The sequence below is a fragment of the Schistocerca gregaria genome, chromosome 5, assembly GCF_023897955.1.
Source record: "Schistocerca gregaria isolate iqSchGreg1 chromosome 5, iqSchGreg1.2, whole genome shotgun sequence".
Classification (NCBI taxonomy): domain Eukaryota; kingdom Metazoa; phylum Arthropoda; class Insecta; order Orthoptera; family Acrididae; genus Schistocerca; species Schistocerca gregaria.
In genome coordinates, this window is record NC_064924.1 from 389,338,677 (window position 1) to 389,365,089 (window position 26,413).

The 26,413-nt window shown below is 42.4% G+C and overlaps 1 protein-coding gene across 1 annotated transcript in view; it reads left to right on the top strand.

Annotated features, from left to right (window-relative positions):
- Positions 1 to 26,413, top strand: part of LOC126272493 (sex peptide receptor) — a 3,488,090-nt gene that overhangs the window by 314,434 nt on the left and 3,147,243 nt on the right. Inside the window, exon 2 of the mRNA XM_049975380.1 lies at positions 17,503 to 17,576. The gene's annotated coding sequence lies outside the window, so the exon portion shown is untranslated. The remainder of the gene's footprint in view (positions 1 to 17,502; positions 17,577 to 26,413) is intronic.

Genomic DNA, 26,413 nt, shown 5'->3' on the forward strand with positions numbered 1-26,413 from the left:
TACTTTTACATCAGGGCTTAATACACTGCCTTAGTGTGATGTCAAAGTAAATGTAAATCAAGGACAAGCAGCACTTGAAAGGCACTCTCCCAAAAATGAGAGTGGTGCATGTGTCACTAAATTCGTTCAAGAACTACCGTGCTTGACAAAATAATTGAGAGAGGTGCATGTGTCACTAAATTCGTTCAAGAACTACCATACTTGACAAAATAATTGAATGCAGTAGAGTAAATTGGGCATCACCCCACTCTGCATTGTTGCCAAATTTATTCAAACGACAGATCCAAGATGGCAGCTATAAATGTGGCAACATCGCACTGACGTCATGGTCGGAAATTCAGATATTGGTAGGAAAGTAGAGCGACTGGGCTACCTCCACTAACCTAACTCCCCCATACCCATCCCTAGACATGATGGGAAATTTTAAAAAATAGTGAGAAATTGAAAATTATGGGTAGGAATAACAAATTTTATATGCTGACTTGAGGTCCAGATACCAGCTGACCTAGCTCATAACATCACCACCAGAGGGCGCTTTTGGCTCTCTCCCTCACTCCCTTCTCACACCTCCCCTCCTGAGATTTAATCCAAGATGGTGGCACAGGGAAAGAATTGTGGGAAATTCGTTCACTCTTTGTTGAGCTCCTGAACTGGGAAGATCTCGCGATGGTAGGCTAATGTAGTGTGCTTGCCACATTCCTTACACAGTATGTTTAAGAATATTCTTTATTCATTTCTGAAATCGCAATACAATTTTCCACAAAAAACCTCTCATTCCCCTTATGGCTATCGATGCACTGAAATCACAGTTTTCCATGTCAAATCCGTATCTTCCTTACGATTGGACAAAACCATTTTCTTTGCACAAGTCAGACCACTGACTACAGGGACTTTACACTACAACCCATACTTTATAAGGCTGCTGATCACAGCGAATCTATCACACATCCCGTACTACGTATAATACTTCGCCAATAACTGAATACCATTGACACCAAACAATATTAAGCAATACTCCGCGATGATTGGGCATGCCTCATTTGCTTTTATTGCGAGTGGTACCAGTGTGTCTTAGGAAGAGAGAGACATAATCATTTTATTACCGACGAGGTATTAAAAACTCGATGGCAACAACAACGTTACTTACCCGCATCCAAAGCGATCTCGATTCTACAGGTACACAGAAGTACAGCTAACTATTTCCACGTTAAAAACTATACAAGCTTTATAAATTGAGGTATGGTATTGCTTCCGAATGAAGTGGTCTTCCACACAAATACCACAGCATTGAATATTGAGCGTGATCGCTAGGGTGTCTATTAACAGCTGGAAGTGTGGATACACGTCGCCGGTTGTGTAATCTCTTAATAAAATCATCATTCTCACCTAATTCACAAGGTGATTCGGCTAAGCAACGTGGCATTGCTGATATTTGCAAGCCCCTCATGACAACGACAGATACTTAACACACTAACCAACAGTATTTACAACGCATTGTATCTCTATGCCATGTAGGTAGTGTAACAGAAGTTCTGCGATATATCGACTGGGTTATAGGCGAGAGAAGGTGATGATTGTTGTGGGCCGGCCGTGGGGATCCAACGGACGTCCAGCACGTCAGAATTCTCCGATCAGTCCTTACCGGTAGGCAACCCAGTCAGATACTTCTCGCACTGAGGTGACCCCTCACCTATGGTCGCGTGGGAGGTTGCCCATGGCGTAGCAGGTGGCGAAAGGCTTCCGAGCGTAAGGCCTCCCCGGTTTGTCTGACAAACAGTTTCCAGGTATTGTCTGTGGCTGATACTGTCACTGATCCAGATTCTGTCGCCTGTCCTGTGTCAGAGGAAATCTCTCAGCCTACAAGATATGAACAATCACAGAAAGTGGAATTATTGATAGTTGGGAGCGCCAACATTAGGTGCGTTAAGGGGCCCCTTAGGGACATGGTTGGCAAGAAGGGTAAGAAAACCAATGTGCACTCCGTGTGCGTACCATGTGTAGTGATTCCAGATGTGGAACGTGTCCTCCCGGATGCCTTGAAGAGCACAGGGTGCAGCCAACTGCTGGTGGTTGCTCACGTCGGTACAAATGTTTGCCACTTTGGATCAGGATGGATTCTCTCTAGTTTCGAGCGGCTAACAGAAGTAAAGGCTGTCAGTCTTGCTTGCAAGATGACAACAGTGCTCACAATTTGCAGCATAGTCGACAGGGCCGATCGCGGACCTCTGGTACAGAACCGAGTGGAGGGTCTGTATCGGAGGCTCAGACGGTTCTGCGACCGTGTAGGCAGCAGATTCCTCGACTTAAGCCAACGTGTGATTAGGTTTCTGGTTCCGCTGAATAGGTCAAGTGTCCACTATACGTAGGAGGCGGCTACATGGGTACCAAGAAGGGCTTCAGACACGAAGAGTGCAGACCGAACACAGGAATAACGTAGGTACAGGTACTATCGGTACAACAGTTGTAAACTGCCGTAGCTGTGTTGTGAAAATACCAGAGCTCCAAGCGCTAATAGTAAGCACTGTTGCTCAAATCGTTACAGGCACTGACAGCTGGCTAAAGCCGGAGATAAGCTCAGCCGAAATTTTTGAGAAGAACCTAACGACATTCCAAAAGGATAGGCTAAACACGATTTGCGGTGGCGTGTTTGTTGCTGTTAGAAGTAGTTCATCTTGTCGTGAAATTGAAGCAGACAGTTCCTGTGAGTTAGTATGGGCAGAGGTCATTGTTTGCAACCGGATAAAATAATAATTGGACCGTTTTACCGACCTACCAATTCCGATGATACAGTTGCTGAAAGGTTAAAAGAAAACTTGGGTTTGATATCAAACACGTACCCGACTCATACAATTATAGTTGGTCCTCACATTAATTTACCTCTACATAGTGAGCGGGGACACCAGTTACAAAACACATTTCTCCTGCACAACTCCTCTCCCTACCGGTAACTGCATCACCTACACTATGCACCCCAGTTTAAAATTTTAAAGTGTGTGCCCTGTGCTTATTGTTTGCGTAACACTTGGCTGGACTCTTTATTCATGCGCCCTCAAAATTGGTAGATTTCAGAATATTAATGCTTTGTGCCTGACCAATATAATAATAAAAATAATAATAATAATAATAATAATAATAATAATAATAATAATAAGTAGAGTGCTACAGTAACTTACATAGTTACTGTTGTTTATTGCTGTCAGTTATTACAATTATCTGTTTTGAAGTGAGTAATGACACAATATCTGTTCTATTGCAGGAACTATCTACAATCTACAGACAATATTTTAATCATATATTAGTGTTTGTTATGTGTATGTCAGACTTTTACCATCATCGATATATGGAAGAAAGCACAAAGTATGCATGTAATGAGTGGACTATGTGAATGACATGTAATCTCCACCACGTAGGGTCACTCATTAACGCCAGTAATTGAGAAAAAGTAATTTTTGAGAAAAAGTAATTATCAATAACTCTCATCAATATTATCACATAAACATAATTTAATTTCGTGAAAAACACAGACAAAACCCTATTTTATTTTCCCCCATTGGAAAATTTCAGTTTACATCTCAAGGGGTTATTACTCCTAGTTTGGGGACCACAGTGTAGAATGTTGCGTGAGCGCCCTCTGTGACGAACGTGCGTTGTACGGTGGCGGCGAGGATTCGTCTGTTGGCCCTGTGACTTGGTGTCAGTTAGACCTGATTTGATCACCGAAGCAGCGTTGTGCGGCTCTGGTGTAACAGGACACAGAGTCAGTATTTCCCTTACCATATCAGTCCAGCTAATTTTCAACCTTCGTCTGTAGCACCACATATCAAATTCTTCTGATCTATTTCGGTTTTCCCACAGTGCGTTTTTCACTACCACACAATTCTGCGCTCCAAACGTACATTTTCAGAAATTCGTTCGTCAGATTACGGCTGATATTTGATACTAGTAAACGTCTCTTGGCCAGGAATGCCCTGTTTCCCTGTGCTAGTCTGCTTTTGATATCCTCCTTGCTCCGTCCATCAGTGGTTATTTTGCTGCCTAGATAGCAGAATTCCTTAACTACTACTACTTCGTGGTCCTCTATTGTAATGTTCAGTTTCTCGCTGTTCCTATTTCTGCCACAATCCATTACCTTGGACTTGCTTCGACTTACTCTCAGTCCATATTCTGTACCCATTAGATTGTTCATTCCATTCAGTAGGTCTTGTAATTAGTCTTCACTTCCACTGAGGATAGAATATCATCAGTGAATCCTGTCATTAACATGCTTTCACCTTAAATTTTAATTCCACTCTTTTCTTTAATTCCATAATTGGTTCTTCGACGTACAGATAGAACTGTAGCGGTGAGATGCTATATCGTTGTCTTACACCCTTTTTAATCAGTACACTTCGTTCTTTCACTCTTATTCTTTCCTCTCGGGTCTTGCAAAACTATTTATAACCCGTCTGTCCGTATAGCTTACCACTATTTTCCTCAGAATGTCGAACATCTTGCTCCAGTTGATACTGTCGAACGCTTTTTCCAAGTGTCGAATCCTGTTCTTTAGTCTTGCTTCCGTTACAACCGCAACGTTAGAACTGCATCTCTTGTGGCTTTACCTTTCTTAGAGCCAAACTGATAGTCATATAACACATTCTTCATTTTTTTCCTTTCTTCTGTAATTCATTCTTGCATACTTGAATGCAGGAGCTGGTAAGCTAATTGTATCATAATCCTCGCATCTGTCGGCTCGTACAGCCTTCTGAATTGCGGGAATGATATTTTTCTGCAAGTCAGATGGTATACCGTCAAACTCATACAGGCTACACACCATCGTAAATTGTCGTTTTGTTCCGCAATGATTTTAGAAATTCTGATGGGATATCAACTATCCCTTCTGTCTTATTTGATATCAAGTCTTCCAATACTCCCTTAAATTCTGACTGTAATACTGGATCCCAGATATCTTCTATATCGGCTCCTGTTTCTTCTACCACACGAGACAAATCTTTAGCGTCACAGAGGCCTTCTGTATACTATTTCCACTTATCCGCTCTCTTCTCTGCATTAACAGTGGAATGCTCATTGCGCTCCTAATGTTGCCATCCTTGCTTTTAATTTCAGCGTAGATTCTTTTGATGTTTTTATATGCGGAGTCAGATCTTCTAACAATCATATACACCGGCCAGTGTGGCCGAGCGGTTCTAGGCGCTTCAGTCTGGAACCGCGCGACCGCTACTGTCGCAGATTCGAATCCTGCCTCGGGCATGGATGTGTGTGATGTCCTTAGGTTTAAGTAGTTGCAATTTCTAGGGGCTTGATGACCTCAGATGTTAAGCCCCATAGTGCTCAGAGCCAGTCATATATATTTTCGATTTCTTCACGTTTTACATGCAGCCATTCCGTCTTAGATACCCTGCACTTGCCATTCATTTCGTTCCTCACTGACTTGTATTTCTGTATTCCTGAGTTTCTCTGAACATTTGTTCGCTTCCTTCTTTCATTTATCAACTGAAGTATTTCATTAGTTACTCATGGTTTCTTCGCAGTTATTTTCTTTGTACCTATGTTTTCATTTCAGTTTGCGTGATTGCCCTTTCCAGGGAGTTTTAGTTTTTAGTTGGCGAAAGCATATGGGCAATCGTTTGTACCTCACCTTATTTGCAGTGAAACAGGAAAGAAAATAGCAGTGGTACAGGGTGCACTCCGCCACGCAACGTACGGTGGCTAGTGTGTTAAGAATGTAGACATAGATGTAATCAGCATAATAGCTTAGGTAACAAAATCGCAAAATGGCAAACGCCGAGAGGGTCAGGAACAGTAAAGGAATAGATTTTGCCACATCTAGAAGTTAGCTTGTACGTGAGCTTATACGCTGAGTTACGACGGAGAGGGAAGCGGCAGATAAGGGACGTTGCCCCGCAGGTCGAGACTGTCGCTGCGGGGAGTCGTAAAGCGAGCGGGTCAGGGACTCCGCTCTGTGGCACCCCGCTGTTACCTTCTCGTGCTGCTTATCAGCAACGTGGAGGTCGCCTCCGGCTGTCCTAGTAGCTGGTATCCTCCAAGATTGCGAAGGACACTCTTCACCGCAAGCCTCGTAAAGAAAATATGTCTTCATTCTGCACCTTATGTTTACTGAGAAGCTGAATTCGCGACTGCCCGTTCACAGCTGAAAGGTTATAGTTTCTCGATTCTCTATTCTAAAGAATGAGGAATTTTGTGTGAGAAGTCAGGCTATTTTACCAAATAGTCCTTCCTGTAAGCACGGCGGCGTATGATCACGTTCTTTGTTTTCGTATCCTTGAATACTAGCTGTTCAGAATCATTCAACAATTGGTTATTCGCACGGATTATACGATTAGGTTTTAGTATACGGTTTGCTTATCAGGATATTACTACAACATAATAAAATGATCGGTTCGCGTTGTGAATTAGAATATCATCACTCTGCTTCGACATGTGTACAGGCAGAAAGCGATGGGCTGTAATCAAAGCAAGCGAACCAGATAGTAAGAAACGCGAGAACTGCTTTGCTATCTAGAAAATACATAAAGTTTACGTCTGTCGATCGCTGTTTCATGATACCAAATCAGTTTCAAAAATTTCCGCCCAACTTGAGGCTTATAGACATTTCTTTTATTTTTCTTTTTTTTAAAAAAAAGAAGAAGATGGTGGAGCTAAAGGACAAATGGGCTTTAACCTCGTGTTTAAAAAATTGCGGAGCTAACAATGCTCCTGACTTCTTCCAAGTCCACCTTTACAGATGACAGTTTGGCACTATGACTGATTACCCGGGTTCGATTCCTGGCTGTGTCTGAGATTTTACCCGCTCGTGCACTGTGTTTTGTGTTGTAACCATCATGATTTCATCATCACCGACGCACAAGTATTGTACTGGACAGCCGAACAACCCTGGGTAATAATGCCATACGATCGTGTATTTATATTAATCTTGCTTCTTGCATTCTTTATCACCATTTCCAACTGTAATTAGTTCATGTTACACTTCATCTTTAAAATAACTTCCATAATTTTATCAACAGAATTGAAATCTGCCTCAGCTGCCAGAATTCTTATTTAATACCCGACCGATTTTGTGTCGTCTGTCGTGAAAGGGCCCCCGGCTGCTGGTCCTCCACTCCCGTACATTTGTGTGGTGTTGGTATGACCCCTTATCAATCAGTGCCACGATTGCGTCACATTTGTTTTCTTAATTATTTGGTGGCACCTGAAGATGGAGCTGCAGTCTTCAAAACCGGTGGTGTAATAATCAAGGATATGCTGGCAGCTGAAAGCATCACCTTTTAATCACAAAAAGATGCTATTTGACAAAAGGTTCTTTTTTTTGCAAATACTTCATTTAAAGTCAGAAGATTAAAGAACTGTAACCCAAGGATTTCTAAATACCCGTGTATATTATTAATACCTCAAGCCTGAGAAGCTACTCTTCTTTTACATTATATTGTTTTAACACTAATGTTTTACCTTCCATTTTATTTTCACTACTCACATATTCTTCTCTGTCAAATCGTGCTAGGAGCAATATCAAAATTTCTTGTCTTCTCTACTTATGGAATAATAAGTTAAAAATTAATAATTATTGAACTGTGCTTTGTTTCTTAAGATCGAATGACACACCTCACTTGGTACGTTTCCTGGGTTAAATATATTAGTTACACTTCCAGGGGCCATTGCAAAAGGATGGAGCCATATCGTTCATTGACCGAACTATGGAAACTTAATTCTACTACATTTTCACGGTCATGTGTCATTGAACAATGACGATAGACAACCAGAACACATTGGCTTGAGACGTAATCAGCTCTTTTCTCTCTCAGCAATGGTAATCATTAATGATCTCTTAGTTTTCAGATCACGACTGGTTACTTTAAAATACTTTGCCAGAAATTTCTAATTTGCTTTGAAGAATGTCTTTACCTCTCGGTAGGAACAGGCCAAATTGTACGTTCCTGCGATCCACGGCCCTTTTTTGTAGAAAACACAATTGTTTTCAGTCTTTCGATCACTGTTTTCTTTGTTATTGTGAAATTCAGTAGGAATTCTTTACAATAGGGAGTGGAGCCAACGTATACAATAATCAAGAGTGGTCTAAGAGAATAAAATTTCAGCCTTGCAGTGGTGTGAGTACGGTATTAAACACTAGTTGTAATCTACTAACACGTTTTTAACAGATTTGAAAATGGGCAACACTGTACCAAAACCAATTATTTTGAGATAGCAGAACAGCGAGTGACAGACTGAAAATAAGAGTATTTTCTAGAAACTACGATTGAAGATAGCTCCGTACTGACAAGTATGTTCAGTTTAGATATACTTTAGTTTATTTTTTCAGGTGGACATGATAGCCAACGATGACTTTGTTCCACAAAGTACCGGACACAACCAGAATTAGCGTTTAAATCGAAAGCGATTATACGACGTCTACTTCAGCGATCAAGGAAATGGGTGACTCCATCATATCAACACTTCTCTTCACATAGCGCTGCGTGCCATACAGGGTTTTGGACAAAAACAGCATGACAAGCACATTAAGTCTCTACTGTTCTCACTGTATAGCCTTCCTATTCACTTCTGTCGTCCAGAATCAAGAAAAGGATCCAAAAGGCAATCGTTTCCAGGACCGTAGAAATGATAGAGGATTTACGAGAGCACATTTGCTTCCTGCAATGCTTTCGCACGGATAACGGTTGATCAACTGATACAGAATAGAGTGAAAAATGGTTCAAATGGGTCTAGCACTGTGGGACTTAACATCTGAGGTCATCAGTCCCCTACACTTAGAACTACTTAAACATAACTAACCTAAGGACATCACACACATCCGTGCCCGAGGCAGGATTCGAACCCGCGACTGTAGCAGCAGCGCGCTTGCGGATTGAAGTGCCTAGAACCGCTCGGCTACAACGACCGGCAGAATAGAATGAAAAAAGTATAGTAAAGGTAACCAGGGCACAAGCAGTTGCCAAAGTTTCTCCGCTATCACTGAAGGAAACGAGACAGAAGATAAAAAAGTAAACTGTTTATCTTCTCAAAAGTACCATACATGACTGTTAATAAGCGTATCCTCCAGAGGGAACACGATTGTACCCAGGTCCAAAGAAAACACGACCATAAATGTTGTTCTCGCCTCCAAAAATATAAAAATGTTTTGGGAAGAGGTTGGGGCTGTATCGAGCAGGTGTAACGGCTTCCCAGCGAAAATTTTGCAGCGTACTCGAAACATGTGGGCGGGCATTTGAGTGGCCGGATTTTTCGATCACGCTCCAGAAGTTTCACTGGGGTGCCCTTACACATCCTCCATATAGTGGTAATCTCTTCGCATGCGGTTTCCATAGTTTTTGAGCCCTGAAGAAAATCATTTGTGGTCGACGATTTGCTTCATACGAAGAGGTCCACTCCTGGAAAAAAATCAACCGTATGCAACGGCGAACAAGTTGCATAGTTAAAGATTGTAACGTAATCTTACCGAAACCGGTCATGTAAACAAGTACAGTACCAGCGATTTTGAATGTTTGGAGTTTTTCCGGATTTCATGTTCAGCAGTTACAAAACCAGGGCTGCGAGGTGAAACTATAGTAGTCTGAACACCAGTCGCAATGGACACGCAGAAGGCGTTCATGTTGTAGTAAACCGTGATCAGAAGTGATCATATCATTTTAGGTAACAATAGCATCTGCGTAGTTTATGGATTACTGCTATTCATCTTAAGCTGGTAACGATGTAGCGTTATTTTGTTTACAGCATCCTCTTGACTAATTGCAAACACTATATTTTTCACTTTTTTCTTTACACAACGAAAAAAAAGAAAATTAGGCGACAATTCTTCATTACTTTAAACAATATTTTTCTTTTAAATTCATTCGCACTGCCGACACGTGCTAGACTCTGATAGAATTTCATTTGACATTCTTTTCTTCGTTGCCATGAGACTCCCGCAAGAAATGTGCTAATACTGCCATATTCATATATAATGGCAACCCGCAGCATCTGTATCTACTCTGCTTTCGGAGTTCCCTCTTTTTGTTAATCCAGGAACTGGCAGCAAAATAACGTTACAGATAACCATTTTAGATTTTTAAAGAAATGTAGAGGACACACATACGACGCTTCTGTGGGGAAAAAGAGAGAGTTTACCAAGAGGAATGTTCAATATTGAGGGATATGGGGATATGAAGTTAACGATCATTGGAAGCGAAAAACATGGTCTCTAAAAAGCATAACGTAAGAGTTTTGGAGCACTTCTTTTCTGTTGAAAGTTATTTGCTTTCCATATTTTGAGAGTACCAGTATGGACCAAAACAAGAAACAAATATTATGGTAAACTTGTCATCTATTATACTTACGACGTACAAACATTTGTTCAGCTGAAGACACATCTTTCACAGTAGCGAGGATGGACAAGTGCTCATAGCTCTTAAGACATGCAGATTCGAGCCCCCGTTTACCGGACACCTTGTTTTGGTCCTTACTACCACCTCTAAAAACGTGTCATGCGAAGAGCTTGCTGTAGAAGAAATTTGTTTCAGAGTACCGAAGAGAAAAAAGTGTTGACATATCTTAAGCGTTTTATAGCCCGTGTTTCCTAGACATTTTAGCATCGAGTGATTGTTCCTGTCACGTCCTGGGAGCTCCTGTATACATTGCGTGTTAGTTCTTGCCTGAGTATATGATGATATGAAGATATTTTACCCATATGTATGTCTGGATAGCTTTGTGAGACGCTTAGACAAATGACTACATATGTCTTCTTTGAAAATTGTTTTGCATGTAACCATATGTATAGATCTTATATTAAATCCACTTGTCAAATGAATCTTCAAATTTTAGGCTGAGCAATACACCACAATGCAAAAGCACTAGAATTGATTCGTTTCAAAGCAGGAAGCCTTCATTGTCAAAAGTATCCTTAAAGAATCTTGTGGAAAAAATAGATACAAAATCATTCTTCGAAACGCGTCTATTCTGATGATTTGAACTGTAAAATGTGGTTGAGCCTACATTTTAGTATTAAGCTAACAACCTTTATCTCGAATTTATCATGGATAAAATCATTTGTCAGTTATCACAGTCATAAAAAGCTAAGATTGGAGTGTATCGCCTCATAAATGACGCGGACGTTAGGGTTGAAACACAAACTCGAATTGGACGAACAGTGAAGAAGGGAATCGTCATGTCTTTTTAAAAGTGAACACACTGTCAATTTTCTTACGAACTAATACTCATCACTTTTAAAAAATTGTTTCTTCACTTCCAATCATACTTTTGATGCAACTTCAAACCTACCTACTATCTACACTTAACGTGTATGAAATTTGGTCATATTATATTGTTATAAGACAAGTAACGTTCATATACAAAAGCTTTGTTACTGTTCTCACATTAGCATTTAAATTCTACTCCATGTACAGGGTATGTTGCTATATTTAAGAACAATATGCTCATTATATTTTCACTTAATATTTGTGTCAGTTGTCTCCATGAAAGTTCATTGTAGGCAGATGATTTGTAGTTCCATTCATTGTTCCGGTTTCAACTCGAATTTTGTATGCTACAAATGGAACTGGTGAGTCTAGGTCACTTTATATATAAAATTCTTCCTTTTTTGTCAGACGCTCATTTATAGGGTGTCCAGCTAGGGATTCCCTAACCTCAAAATTAAATACCTCTGGAACTAAGATAGCTGGACGAGCACAACGAAAGGTGTGTGTAATGTGGAAACTTTTATACCGGACTACTGGAATAGTTTGAAAAGCTGCTAAGAGATAGTGATGTACGTCGTGCAGCTCGTATAATGTCATAGTTTAAAGCCGTCCTCTGCCAACATTACTAGTAATCACATCAGAATCTTTTCTCGCCGTATGGAGCTGGCGCAAGTGAACAATTAAATTTGCCGTGCATCCTGCAGTGCCTCAAAGGTTATAGATTCAGATGCTACACTGATCGTCGATTCCGTCTCGTCCAGCGTACTGTGATGGTTCCGGTAGACAATGTCTTTCAATGTGACCGTACAAAAAGTGGTCACAGCGAGACAGATCGGTCAAGTATGCAGGCCACATCATTCCTGTATTAGTAAATTTGCAATAATACAACACAGTAACATTATTCCCGATGTATTCATCAAGAAGGTGAAACATTTGTTCGGTATGATGAGCTCTGGACCCATTTTGCGTGAACCACCAGGTGCTTGGTCGAACATTCAAAGTCAATTGTGTGGTGGCAGATTGTTCCACAATTGCAACGTAACGTTTGCTATAGTTCATTTCGTACATTTAAAAAAGGGCCACTATTGTCTCTGCTGCACACCGAAACCCAGTCAGTAGCCTTGTGAGAAGACAGTGGTTTTGATTTACGCAAATGAGGATTTTGGAATCCCAAAATCACCAGTTTTCGTTATTCATGACTCCATTCAGGTGAAAGTGTGCTCCAATCCTTCCTTTTCATTGTGAGAATCTGGTTCGTGAAATCAACTCCCTGTAGCACAACTCGTACAGGTATGGCCTTGTGACTTTGGATTTTGACTGAAAACGTATGTAGGCCCTGTCTAAGTATTTTATGCATGCTGGAACGCTTCAGACCAGTCTCTGGTGCAATTCTTCGGATTGATTTCCAGGATTTTGCTGAATAATTCCAGAAACAGAGGCGACATTTTTAGGAGTAAAGGCAGTTTTCCTGGAGGTCAGAATTCCTGGCTAGATCATCATCCAGTTTGCGAATAGTTTTTGCATCGGGTAATTCTGGAACATCAAATAGTGTCTGAAAACTGCGTGTTGTTGACATAGGAATGTGTTCTAATCTGTCGTACTTCACTGCCAGAAAAATACCTTTTTCAAAGAAATACCTGATTTTGATCCATTCCTTCGGTACTACCGAGCGAGGTTGGGCAATGGTTAGCACACTGGACTCGCATTCTGGAGGATGACGATTCAGTCCCGTGTCCGACCATCCTGATTCAGGTTTTCCGTGATTTTCGTAAATCGCTCCAGGCAAATGCCAAGATGGTTCCTTTGAAAGGGCACGGCCGAATTCCTTCCCCGTCCTTCCCTAATCCGATGAGATGTATGACCTCGATGTTTGGTCTCTTCTCACAAACAATCCAATCCAATCCATTCCTTCGGCACTCTAACGTCCTAAAATGTTTCAACGGTGAAACTAATTGCTCTGAGTTGCGATGCCCTATTTACCGGCATTCCGTATTGCTATTAGAGCACCAAATGTTACCAGATTTTTGCACTATTCCGAAACATCTGTATAAAATTCTTACAGCTTTCGAAATAAACGTACCGTTTGTTGCGCTAGTATAACGATCTTGGCTTTAGACATATTTAATTCTGAAATCAGGAACTTCTTTGCTGTACAGCCTCTATTTGCTTTTTGAACCGTGAATTTACTTTCAAAACTTTTTCTTAAGAATTTACTTTATTTACTAGCGATTTATCAAGAACATTGACACATTTAATCACACCATGTGAGCGTGGAAGTAGTTGACAGGGAGTAAGAGATGAAATCAAAATGGAATTGCTTTTAGCAAACGGGAATTTTATTACTAAAAGGTTTTTTTTCTTCTTGAAACATACAGATTTAAAATTATAAGCAGAAAGCGCCCTCTAAATATCAAGTTACAACTTATTCAGAGGCAGAAAGAAACAAATTTTTGAGTGTATGAGCTTTCGGGCTGAGAACCTTGCCGCTCACTTTTGACACAGCCGTAGTCACGACCGCTCAAAACAACCTCTGAAAGACTACATAGGTGCAAATCTGCAACACACTAGATTACCTTAAAGTAAAAGTTTTAACAATTCATACAAGCACACAAACTATGCACACCGTCGGAGGGATGGAAATGGAACAAAACACTAAAATTAAAAGATTAACTTGCCACCGAAGGTGCAACTTGATTTTAACTTCTAAGAAAAGTCATACGGTGGAAGCGTGGCAACCTTATATACTAAAATGATTACTTAAATAGAAGCTCATGACATGCAATCTTACACAAAATTATACAAGGTTGGCCAAACATGCTCTACAGTACACATATACCGCCTCTCAAGATGATAGGCAAGATAAAAACATATTTCAGGAATTAGGCCGCTAAACTTCAAGCAATAAATTCGTTAACACACCAAATTCGACAAACATGACAGAGGTAGCGATTAACGTACGGCAGATTGGTAGGGAGATTACAGAACAACCCGCACCGCAGGTTGCTTAACCCCACCCCTATTCCACAAGGGAAAAACAGACCACCAAATTCATAAATAACCACCTTTCCGCAGGTGGGCACACGGAGAAGAATGGGGGACGACCCCAAAACAAAGTGGATAGTGACACCTCCAAAAAAAAAAAAGTAGAATTTAACAAGTACATGAAACAACATATCACCAATCACTTAACTTGTAATAAACTGCGATTTCTGGCGAAGACCTGGCGCAGCACCCCCTAAACGCTTTCCCGAACCGTCCGCTGCCAGCCTCTTCAACGGACGCAGGAAGGCGCGCCGATCTCCCGTATCACGGCGTCGCAGCTCGCACAGGCCAGACCGATGATGCTCTCGTGTCGGCCCCGAAGCCACTACCCCTCGCTATACAGCACGGCCCACTAGACTCACGTGGCGACCTCAGATGAGCCGACGCTCAAGGCGGACAAGTCACCTTGTGTCTCAGTGCGCGACCGACCAATCGATCAAACCAACCGCCAATGACCATTTCCTGAGCAGTTCGAGCAGACTGGCGGCCTAACGCGCAGACTCAGATGCAGGAACTACCCACTCGTTGAGTTCTCTCCCTGCGCCACAAATTCGGACGAGAAACTGACCCCGACTGACCGACTGCTCTTTGCCGAGCTCATAATACCCCTTAAATGCACGTGAGCAGGCGACCTTTTCCATTTCCCACCAGAGGGAGACACCAAACTCCCGATTGCCAGAGCGGCGCCGCCGCCAGAAACGGAGGCCGACTGCTTCACACAATGCCCTGCGGGCGCTCTTCAAAAGAGCAATTTTTACCACGGCTCACTTTTAATTACAAAATAATGCCTGTGGCCACAGTAACAAACCAATTACTGAAGCTAACTCCAAATTACAAACACTTTCCTGGATTTTGTTTCAACTTTGCTTACAGCTGAACTGAACACCAAAAACTGCGTCTAATCAACGATAATTATACAACAAAAAATTACGCACTGGGCACCTAGAAAAATTATTCTTTATACACTCCTGGAAATGGAAAAAAGAACACATTGACACCGGTGTGTCAGACCCACCATACTTGCTCCGGACACTGCGAGAGGGCTGTACAAGCAATGATCACACGCACGTCACAGCGGACACACCAGGAACCGCGGTGTTGGCCGTCGAATGGCGCTAGCAGCGCAGCATTTGTGCACCGCCGCCGTCAGTGTCAGCCAGTTTGCCGTGGCATACGGAGCTCCATCGCAGTCTTTAACACTGGTAGCATGCCGCGACAGCGTGGACGTGAACCATATGTGCAGTTGACGGACTTTGAGCGAGGGCGTATAGTGGGCATGCGGGAGGTCGGGTGGACGTACCGCCGAATTGCTCAACACGTGGGGCGTGAGATGTCCACAGTACATCGATGTTGTCGCCAATCGTCGGCGGTTGGTGCACGTGTCCGTATACCTGGGACCGGACCGCAGCGACGCACGGATGCACGCCAAGACCGTAGCAACCTACGCAGTGCCGTAGGGGACCGCACCGCCACTTCCCAGCAAATTAGGGACACTGTTGCTCCTGGGGTATCGGCGAGGACCATTCGCAACCGTCTCCATGAAGCTGGGCTACGGTCCCGCACACCGTTAGGCCGTCTTCCGCTCACGCCCCAAAATCGTGCAGCCCACCTCCAGTGGTGTCGCGACAGGCGTGAATGGAGGGACGAATGGAGACGTGTCGTCTTCAGCGATGAGAGTCGCTTCTGCCTTGGTGCCAATGATGGTCGTATGCGTGTTTGGCGCCGTGCAGGTGAGCGCCACAATCAGGACTGCATACGACCGAGGCACACAGGGCCAACACCCGGCATCATGGTGTGGGGAGCGATCTCCTACACTGGCCGTACACCTCTGGTGATCGTCGAAGGGACACTGAATAGTGCACGGTACATCCAAACCGTCATCGAACCCATCGTTCTACCATTCATAGACCGGCAAGGGAACTTGCTGTTCCAACAGGACAATGCACGTCCGCATGTATCCGGTGCCACCCAACGTGCTCTAGAAGGTGTAAGTCAACTACCCTGGCCAGCAAGATCTCCGGATCTGTCCCCCATTGAGCATGTTTGGGACTGGATGAAGCGTCGTCTCACGCGGTCTGCACGACCAGCACGAACGCTGGTCCAACTGAGGCGCCAGGTGGAAATGGCATGGCATGCCGTTCCACAGGACTACATCCAGCATCTCTTCGATCGTCTCCATGGGAGAATAGCAGCCTGCATTGCTGCGAAAGGTGGATATACACTGTACTAGTGTCGACATTGTGCATGCTCTGTTGCCTGTGTCTATGTGTCTGTGGTTCTGTCAGTGTGATCATGTGATGTATCTGACCCCAGGAATGTGCCAATAAAGTTTCCCCTTCCTGGGACAATGAATTCACGGTGTTCTTATTTCAATTTCCAGGAGTGTATATAGTATTTGAGTGTTAACAATATATACATTAAGAAAACTGATATGACTTTCAGACATAATTTTATATTGTGACTGATAAGCATATAAATATCAATAGATGCTATGGAATGATGTAATTACGTCTACAAGCTTTATAACATGACTCACACCCATGTTATGAATTGATCGATACTGATTCGTGACAGCTAATGAAGAGACTGATACCATATGTCTAAGAAGTGTGCAACGTACAAGGAATAATTTCCAGCCGCGCGGAATTAGCCGAGCGATCTAAGGCGCTGCAGTCATGAACTGTGCGGCCGGTCCAGGAGGAGGTTCGAGTCCTTCCTCGGGCATGGGTGTGTGTGGGTTGTCATTAGGATAATTTAGGTTAAGTAGTGCGTAAGCTTAGGGACTGAGGACCTTAGCAGGTAAGTCCCGTAAGATTTCACACACATTTGAACATTTTTTGAATAATTTCCATATTCAGTTTTAGTAGTTTTTAACATTGGATGAGAAAATGATGAAGTATAATCAAAACTGAACTTACAAAACCACTGGAAGGTCTTAGAACAAAGAAAAATCGGGCATTTTGCAGTTGTTGGTTTCTTTCACTTTGCTTGATAATCTTGTAATGTTTGTTCGCGCAGAAATTGAAATTGGTCAATATCGTAAACGTAGTCTGGATTGTATGCCTGCACCAAGAATCTACACATATATAAATAGACATGTTTACGTGTCAACATAGTCCGGTGGTGTGAACGCTGAAACTGATATTAATAGAAGTTGCAAACACAGTCTGATTTTTATGTCTGCATTGAGAATCTGTACGTATATAAATGAGCATATTTATGTGCCAAAATTAGTAAATATCCTTTCATTTTATTGTAGTTTGCTTCGAAATCGGAGAAGTCTTCTGAAGGTTGGATGGACATTCACACGTATCGAGCAAGATGCAGTACAAGGTAAGTGTCTCAATATTTAAGTCTTACAGTGTTACAGTCATTCCTGTCCCTTGAAAACATCATTGAACGTTGAGAAGCATGTAAAAAGTCAAAAAGAAATGATAGGTTTTATAAAAGCCAAATAACAACAGGTAACTGAAAAAGGTCCCATTTTCCCATTAGAATCGTCTTTATCCTCATTAGTCCCACGAGTAGCCTACATGTATGTGAACTTCCAGATTTCGCTTAGAAAATTAATAAAGGTTGTTTATCATCGCAAGACCTGTAGTATAAATTCGTTTACGTCTCGTAGGTAAAGTTTTTAGCGCTAGATATCACCACTTGAGTTGGTAAAAGCCGTTTATTAATTTTCCGAGATGGAACCTCGCAGTCCACACATTTGTATCCATGGACTGAAAAGCTTGAACACTGTTGTCAGTAAACTTCAATTGCTGAGCAATAGCGGTATCCTCTTTTCTTTCGTGTGTGTGTACGTGCTGGACCATGCAAGGCTAGCATTGTTGTTGTTGTTGTGTTCTTCAGTCCTGAGACTGGTTTGATGCAGCTCTCCATGCTACTCTATCCTGTGCAAGCTTCTTCATCTCCCAGTACATACTGCAACCTACATCCTTCTGAATCTGCTTAGTGTAGTCATCTCTTGGTCTTCCTCTTCGATTTTTACCCTCCACGCTGCCCTCCAATACTAAATCCGTGATCCCTTCATGCCTCAGAACATGTCTTAGCAACCGCTTTCTTCTGGTCAAGTTGTGCCACAAACTCCTCTTCTCCCCAATTCTATTCAATACCTCCTCATTAGTTATGTGATCTACCCATTTAATCTTTAGCATTCTTCTGTAGCACCACATTTCTCTTCTTGTGTCCATGTTTCACTTCCATACATGGCTACACTCCATACAAATACTTTCAGAAACGACTTCCTGACACTTAAATCTGTAGTCGATGTTAATAAATTTCTCTTCTTCAGAAACGCATTCCTTGCCATTGCCAGTCTACATTTTATATCCTCTCTACTTCGACCATCATCAGTTATTTTGCTCCCCAAATAGCAAAACTCCTTTACTGCTTTAAGTGACTCATTTCATAATCTAATTCCCTAGGAATCACTCGACTGAATTCGACTACATTCAATTACCCTCGTTTTGCTTTTGTTGATGTTCATCTTATATCCTCCTTTCAAGACCCTATCCATTCCGTTCAACTGCTTTTCCAAGTCCTTTGCTGTCTCTGACAGAATTACAATGTCATTGGCGAACCTCAAAATTTTTAGTTCTTCTCCATGGATTTTAATACCTACTCCGAATTTTTCTTTTGTTTCCTTCACTGATGGCTCAATATACAGATTGAATAACATCGGGGAGAGTCTACAACCCTGTCTCACTCCCTTCCCAACCGCTGCTTTCCTTTCATGCCCCTCGACTCGTATAACTGCTATCAGGTTTCTGTACAAATTGTAAATAGCCTATCGCTCCCTGCCACCTTTAGAATTTGAAAGAGAGTATTCCAGTCAACATTGTCAAAAGCTTTCTCTAAGTCTACAAATGCTAGAAACGTAGGTTTTCCCTTCCTTAATCTAGCTTCTAAGATATGTCGTAGGGTCAGTATTGCCTCACGTGTTCAAACATTCCTGCGGAATCCAAACTGATCCTCTTCTAGTTATTTCTTTCTTCTGTAAAGAATTCGCGTTAGTATTTTGCAGCTGTGACTTATTAAACTGATAGTTCGGTAATTTTCACATCTGTCAACACTTGCTTTCTTTGGGATTGGAATTATTATATTCTTCTTGAAGTCTGAGGGTACTTCGCCTGTTTCATACATCTTGCTCACCAGATGGTAGAGTTTTGTCATGACTGGCTCTCCCAAGGCCGTCAGTAGTTCCAGTGGAATGTTGTCTACTCCGGGGGCCTTGTTTCGACTCAGGTCTTTCAGTGCTCTATCAAACTCTTCACGCACTATCGTATCCCCCATTTCATCTTCATCTACATCCTCTTCCATTTCCATAATACTGTCCTCAAGTACATCGCCCTTGTATAGACCCTCTATATACCCCTCCTACCTTTCTGCTTTCCCTTCTTTGCTTAGAACTGGGTTTCCATCTGAGTTCCTGATGTTCACACAAGTGGTTCTCTTATCTCCAAAGGTCTCTTTAATTTTCTTGTAGGCAGTATCTATCTTACCCCTAGTGACATAAGCCTCTACATCATTACATTTGTCCTCTAGCCATCCCTGCTTAGCCATTTTGCACTTCCTGTCGATCTCAATTTTGAGACGTCTGTATTCCTTTTTGCCTGCATCATTTACTGCATTTTTATAATTTCTCCTTTCATCAATTAAATTCAGTATTTCTTCTGTTACTCAAGGATTTCTACTAGCCCTCGTCTTTTTACCTACTTGATCCTCTGCTGCCTTCACTACTTCGTCGCTCAAAGCTACCCATTCTTCTTCTAATGTATTTCTTTTCCCCATTCCTGATAGTTGCTCCCTTATGTTCTCCCTGAAACTCCGTACAACCTCTGGTTCTTTTAGTTTATCCAGGTTCCATCTCCTTAAATTCCCACCTTTTCGCAGTTTCTTCAGTTTTAATCTACAGGTCATAACCAATAGATTGTGGTCAGAGTCCACATCTGCCCCTGGAAATGTCTTACAATTTAAAACCTGGCTCCTAAATCTCTGTCTTACCATTATATAATCTATCTGAAACCTGTCAGTATCTCCAGGCTTCTTCCGTGTATACAGCCTTCTTTTATGATTCTTGAACCAAGTGTTACCTATGATTAAGTTGTGCTCTGTGCAAAATTCTACCAGACGGCTTCCTCTTCCATTTCTTAGCCCGAGTCCATATTCACCTACTACGTTTCCTTCTCTCCCTTTTCCTACTACCGAATTCCAGTCACCCATGACTATTAAATTTTCGTCACTCTTCACTATCTGAATAATTCATTTTATTTCATCATACATTTATTCAATTTCTTCGTCATCTGTAGAGCTAGTTGGCATATAGGCTTGTACTACTGTAGTAGGCGTGGGCTTTGTGTCTATCTTGGCCACAATAATGCATTCACTATGCTGTTTGTAGTAGCTTACCCTCACTCCTATGTTCCTAATCATTATTAAACCTACTCCTGCATTACCCCTATTTGATTTTGTGTTTATAACCCTGTAGTCACGTGACCAGAAGTCTTGTTCCTCCTTCCACCGAACTTCACTAATTCCCACTATATCTAACTTTAACCTATCAATTTCCCTTTTTAAATTTTCTAACCTACCTGCCCGATTAAGGGATCCGACATTCCACGCTCCGATCCGTAGAACGCCAGCTTTCTTTCTCCTGATAACGACGTCCTCTTGAGTAGTCCCCGCCCGGAGTTCCGAATGGGGGACTATTTTACCTCCGGAATATTTTACCCAAGAGGACGCCATCATCATTTACTCATACAGTAAAGCTGCATGCCCTCGGGAAAAATTACGGCCGTAGTTTCCCCTTGCTTTCAGCCGTTCGCAGTGTCAGCACAGCAAGGCCGTTTTGGTTATTATTACAAGGCCAGATCAGTCAATCATCCAGACTGTTGCCCCTGCAACTACTGAGAAGGCTGCTGCCTCTCTTCAGGAACCACACGTTTGTCTGGCCTCTCAACAGATACCCCTCCGTTGTGGTTGCACCTACGGTACGGCTTTATGTATCGCTGAGGCACGCAAGCCTCCCCACCAACTGCAAGGTCCATGGTTCATGGGGGGAGGAGGCTAGCATTACGTTTTGTATTTAGGTAATTTTCACTGTTCTGCGCGAAATCTAAATTTATTACATATTTGAAATGTACTACATGTTTACTCCAATATTTTTAGACGTTACTGAAAATGCTACTATTACTGATATTAGCACTGATAATGATATAAACTGCTTGTCCTATAAACTAACAACTAACAACATAGAATTACACCATTACAGAAACGAGTGGTAATAAGATTAAAAAAATTTTATTGACTAATTTCATTGCATTTGCAGTAAGTAGTGGTATCTAATGGTTAATAGAGGTTCGTGATTTCTGAACCTGTATTTGTGAATTATACAGTCTTCGGGACGAACCAAAGGACAATGGATAACCATTGCCTTGTAGGATATTTTGGGCAACCAGAAAGCTGGTCATGAGCATTAGGTGGTAACTACAGTGGCTGTCGTTCTTCTCTCCATGATACAAGAAACGCCAGGTGTGAGGTGTGATGACATTCTATAGCAATATCGGATGCGTCATAATTCTCCGCAAAGAGGATCGGGGAATTAATCGTCGACTGTGATGACACCTTCCTCTGTTGCACAAGCGTCATCTTGACGCATGTAGCATCAGTAATGCTGCTCGTTATGGGACGACTGTAGTCCCTAGCAGTAGTGTGTGCCAAACATATTACATACGATTTAATTCAGGAAGGTGGACAGGTCATTGTAGTAGCATAATATTCTCATCTTGTATGTCATATTCCATCAACTGACCCCTTCATGATGGAACATTACCAGGCCTTAGAATAACCTGTGTCCTCAAAAATCAGACCATTGCAAACATTCCTCTGTAGCTACAGATCGTAACTGTCGCAGTAACTTAGAAATTACATTCACTGGGGTACATGCTACTGACACGATACTGCTCTATGTGACAATCCTGTATATCATTTATATAGAGTAGATGGTAATGTAGTACAATCTACGAACATGCCAAATGAAAAGATCACCAGAATCACTGTCCAAACTTAACTGCGACACATTCTTGAATTGGATGGACTGTGTGCTACTCTCCATCCATATGCGAGAACTTCTTTAAATCCACACAGGCTGATGGTAAACGTCTGATTCAGAATTTGTTTCTAAGTCTGTAATCGTGCCACTTGAATCACGATAACGATCCTGTTTTTGGGTTGTAGCTCGTATTGCCACTCAACTTACTCTCCCTCTTCTAATCTCTTCCAACTACTTGCAATGACGCTGTCGGCGACATTCAAATCCCTGCCCACATAACACTCACTCTTTCTGGTCTATAGTCTTCCGGTGATCTGGTAATGACTAACGTCATCAATCTGAATTCACTATACCACGAGTGCTGGGTGCTACACACACAACACGTGAAGTCAGAACCAATGTAGAAGAAACCTTTACCCAGTTTTACTATGGCAGGTAAACTAAACAATTTTATGCTGTCGTGTACTTTACTTAGTGTTTCTATGCCATCTCGGCACATTTTAATAGACTGAGTAGTCAAGTTGTAAAGTTTTTGTGTGTATTCGGTTTCCTTTATGGTTGTATCAATCTCCTTGCCCAGGCGCCATTTAGGAACGTGCTGCTGAAAACAGTAAGTACACCACTATGGGAACTTAAGCGCAAGTATACTCTTCTTCAGAGGTACAGCCGACCACATCTGACCAGGATCGCCGTGCCCTGCACTAAGCGCAACGTAACATCACATCTGCGCCTTCCATCCAATAATAAGTAATGGACTCCCAGCAACATTCTGTGTCATACCGCCCAATGGTCAGGGATTAGCGGTCTAAGAAGCTACTCCAGGCGGGTATAAAATGAATGCGCATAACGGAAATACTGAACGCGAGAATGAAGATTTGGCCCTGTTTGACTACACTCTGAAGCAGATCTTAGGATCTCTTAATGGTGATTACCCCGTTCCTTGTCATTTAACATATAAATTACAACATAAAAATAAATGAATGATAGAGGGCCGGCCGGAGTGGACGTGCGGTTCTAGGCGCTACAGTCTGGAGCCGAGCGATCGCTACGGTCGCAGGCTCGAATTCTGCCTCGGGCATGGATGTGTGTGATGTCCTTAGGTTAGTTAGGTTTAAGTAGTTCTGAGTTCTAGGGGCCTGGTGACTTCCGATGTTAAGTCCCATAGTCCTAAGAGCAATTTGAGCATTACAAATGAATTTTCTAACTAATACTAATTGCCCAAATCTGCACCTTTTTATGGCTACGCGGCCTAACATAGATAACACGAGACGACTGACCTCATCTACGTACCAAACACTAGGAGACACTACTTTCAAAGATGATCTATAGTGGTGTGCAACCTCATTGAATGTAAAATTTACGTGATCACAGCTGTTTATAGCCCTAAAAGCCGAAGGAATTAGCAATTCCACTGTACATATTGCGTCCGGTGCGTCAGAGTGATGGTTCTCGTACACCCTGCGACGACGGAGGAACTCCAGCCGCAAAATATAGGGAAACTCATTCAAACACTAGGACGGCATAAGACGGTCCGCTGACTAGTGCAATCTAATACTGTCTTCTCCTCTCTGTGTTCTACAGACGAGAAATGCGAACTCCCAGCCACAAGGACGGAGATCAGGTAACGTCTTAACGTGAGTATAGGCAGAAGAAGTGCTCTGTCACTGAACGTTGCCTCCTACATGGAGGCGAAGGCCAGAGTAGTATAATTTCGCAACAGTACAGAGCCTAACCGTTCTAATTACAAAATCTCCTGAGAGCTAAGACAGAAAGTCTGTGTGTACCAAGAAAAACTGATACTGAGCGACCGTCAAACTCGGGCGCTCAAAACGGAAGAACTCTTCTCTCCACCGCTGGCTTCCCATCAAAGCTCGGCTCCATTCCCTCGTAACTCAGAAGGCAAATCATATTGTCGAAACTACGGAATATTCTCCCTCTCTACAAATTCTTCCAAACGCCGGCCAACCATATTTTAGTCTTTTGTCGTTCAGCGCGGAAAGTCAGCGAGTAAATACGTATACTCATACAATGGTATGCTTCTCAGAGTAAAAATTCTCGGAAATAACCCTGACTGCGATTTCTGAGGTAACGCTTCCTCGTTCCTCTCTGCTGCGTCCAAGATTTTCAGAGTTTCCGAAGTATTATCCTTCCGACCCCCGTTACAATACCGGCTGGCTGCCCGCCGCTGCATTGTGCTTGCATGCTCAGGTGCCCAGCCGTCAGTCTTGGCACTTCTTGTGTGAAGCAGAACCAACACACCTGTGTGGACTTTTCCACCCAGGGCTTGAGTTACGCCAGCCGTTTCATTTCCATTGGCGTTCCAGCCTCTGCTAGTATAGGCAATCATTCATTTCGCCGATTTGATAATAAAGATACTCCGTCACCTTTCATGCAATAGGCGTTAACAATTATTTACAAGGTATACGTGACAATGTCAGTCTTCTTTAAATATTCATATATACGATGTACGACCTATCAAATGATACCTAATTCCGGTTGTAAATCACGGTAAAGTATGCAGATAAGTACTTGCAAGGTGCGAAATTATAGCCACCTTACAGCGGTAGCCTGACTAGCGAAATGCCGTCTCGTCTATAGGCTAACGTTAACACCACAATGCAAACGGCTACTTTGGAGGGACGCTATAACTGGGTAGTACGGGCGTGTATGTCCACATGTTTCTAATGTGTTTTGTATCTTCATTTATCTATCAAGCTAAGGGTCAGTCAAGTGGAAACGAGACAGATGCAGAAAACGATCAAACTGCTCTTTAGTTGGAACGTAATCGCCATAAAGTTAATACATTTATTCCACTATGAGTCAAGACGATCAGTGCCTGTATAGAAAACAATTTGCGGTTGTCTACAGAAACGTGATTGTATCCGGGAGCGTACCTCATTGTCCGAAGGAAATCGACTGCCACGGATGTCTTTCTCCAGGGCTCCAAAAATATAGAAATCGCACGGGGAGAGATCGGAACTCAATATGGTATGTATGACTGCTTCCCAACGGAAGCTCTGCAGATTAGTCGCAACAACCTTAGCGACATACCAGCAGCCCAATACGTTGCCATTGTTGCGATATAGTTATGCATACCTTATTCTCTGTTGCGTACATCAGCATAATTTAATGATGATATTTGTATTACGTGAAACGCAAAGAATGTTTTTGTCTGACTTTCTGTTTATTTCAACATTCTTCTCAAGATCACATTAACGTATGTCCACTATAAGGAATCATATGGACGTCACCAATGAACGACAATACTGTACACGGTATGTTCTGTGCATTCCTCTCATTTGAATTAGATCATTGTTTGCAATGCAGAATGAGCTGCTATTGGCTAAAGAGCGGCTGGGAAGAGACTTGTGATGCACAGGGGCGGACATTTACTGCCGAGAGAGAGAGAGAGAGAGAGAGAGAGAGAGAGAGAGAGAGAGAGAGCAAAGAAAGGAGGTGGTAGTTTACAATTCTGGAAGGCTGTATAACTACCGTAGTGTGGGCAGTGAGTACAGAAGATTGCGCCCTGATAGTATGGAAAAAAATGAGTGTACCTGGAGAAAGAGCGTAGGATGCGGAAGAAGGCGAAAAGACATGACATTATTGCAGAGGAATGTGTGGGGTCACAAACTATAGTCACGACCTGATGTCCGAGGGATGTTTTGGGAAGTGCTAAGGCATGCTTCCCATGTAAAAGCAGAGGTGTGTATTTGATTGCTGGAGTGCTAAGGATGCAGGGGGGGAAATGTAAAATTCCAGAAAATCTTCCGAAAGGAGTATGAATTTCAGGTGATGGCTGATAGATTCGTGACCCTTGTAGAAGAAGGTAATGTTTTTGTAATGGCGGCTTGGAATCGTCAGTATAACGCAAACGTACATGTTGCATGTCCAAGCGAAAGTGGGGTAAGGCGTGGAGAGGCACTTCCTTGCAGATATCGATAGAGGGCACTTACCGCGTGGATCGATTGAAGACACTTTTCTTCGCAGTTACCCTATTTTTACCTACGTTTTCTTTCCCAACTTTTGCGATGGGCCTTTTTACAGATGTCCAGTCCTCTTCAACTCTACTGCCTACTGAGCTATTCCTTATAACTGTATCTATAGCCTTAGAAAA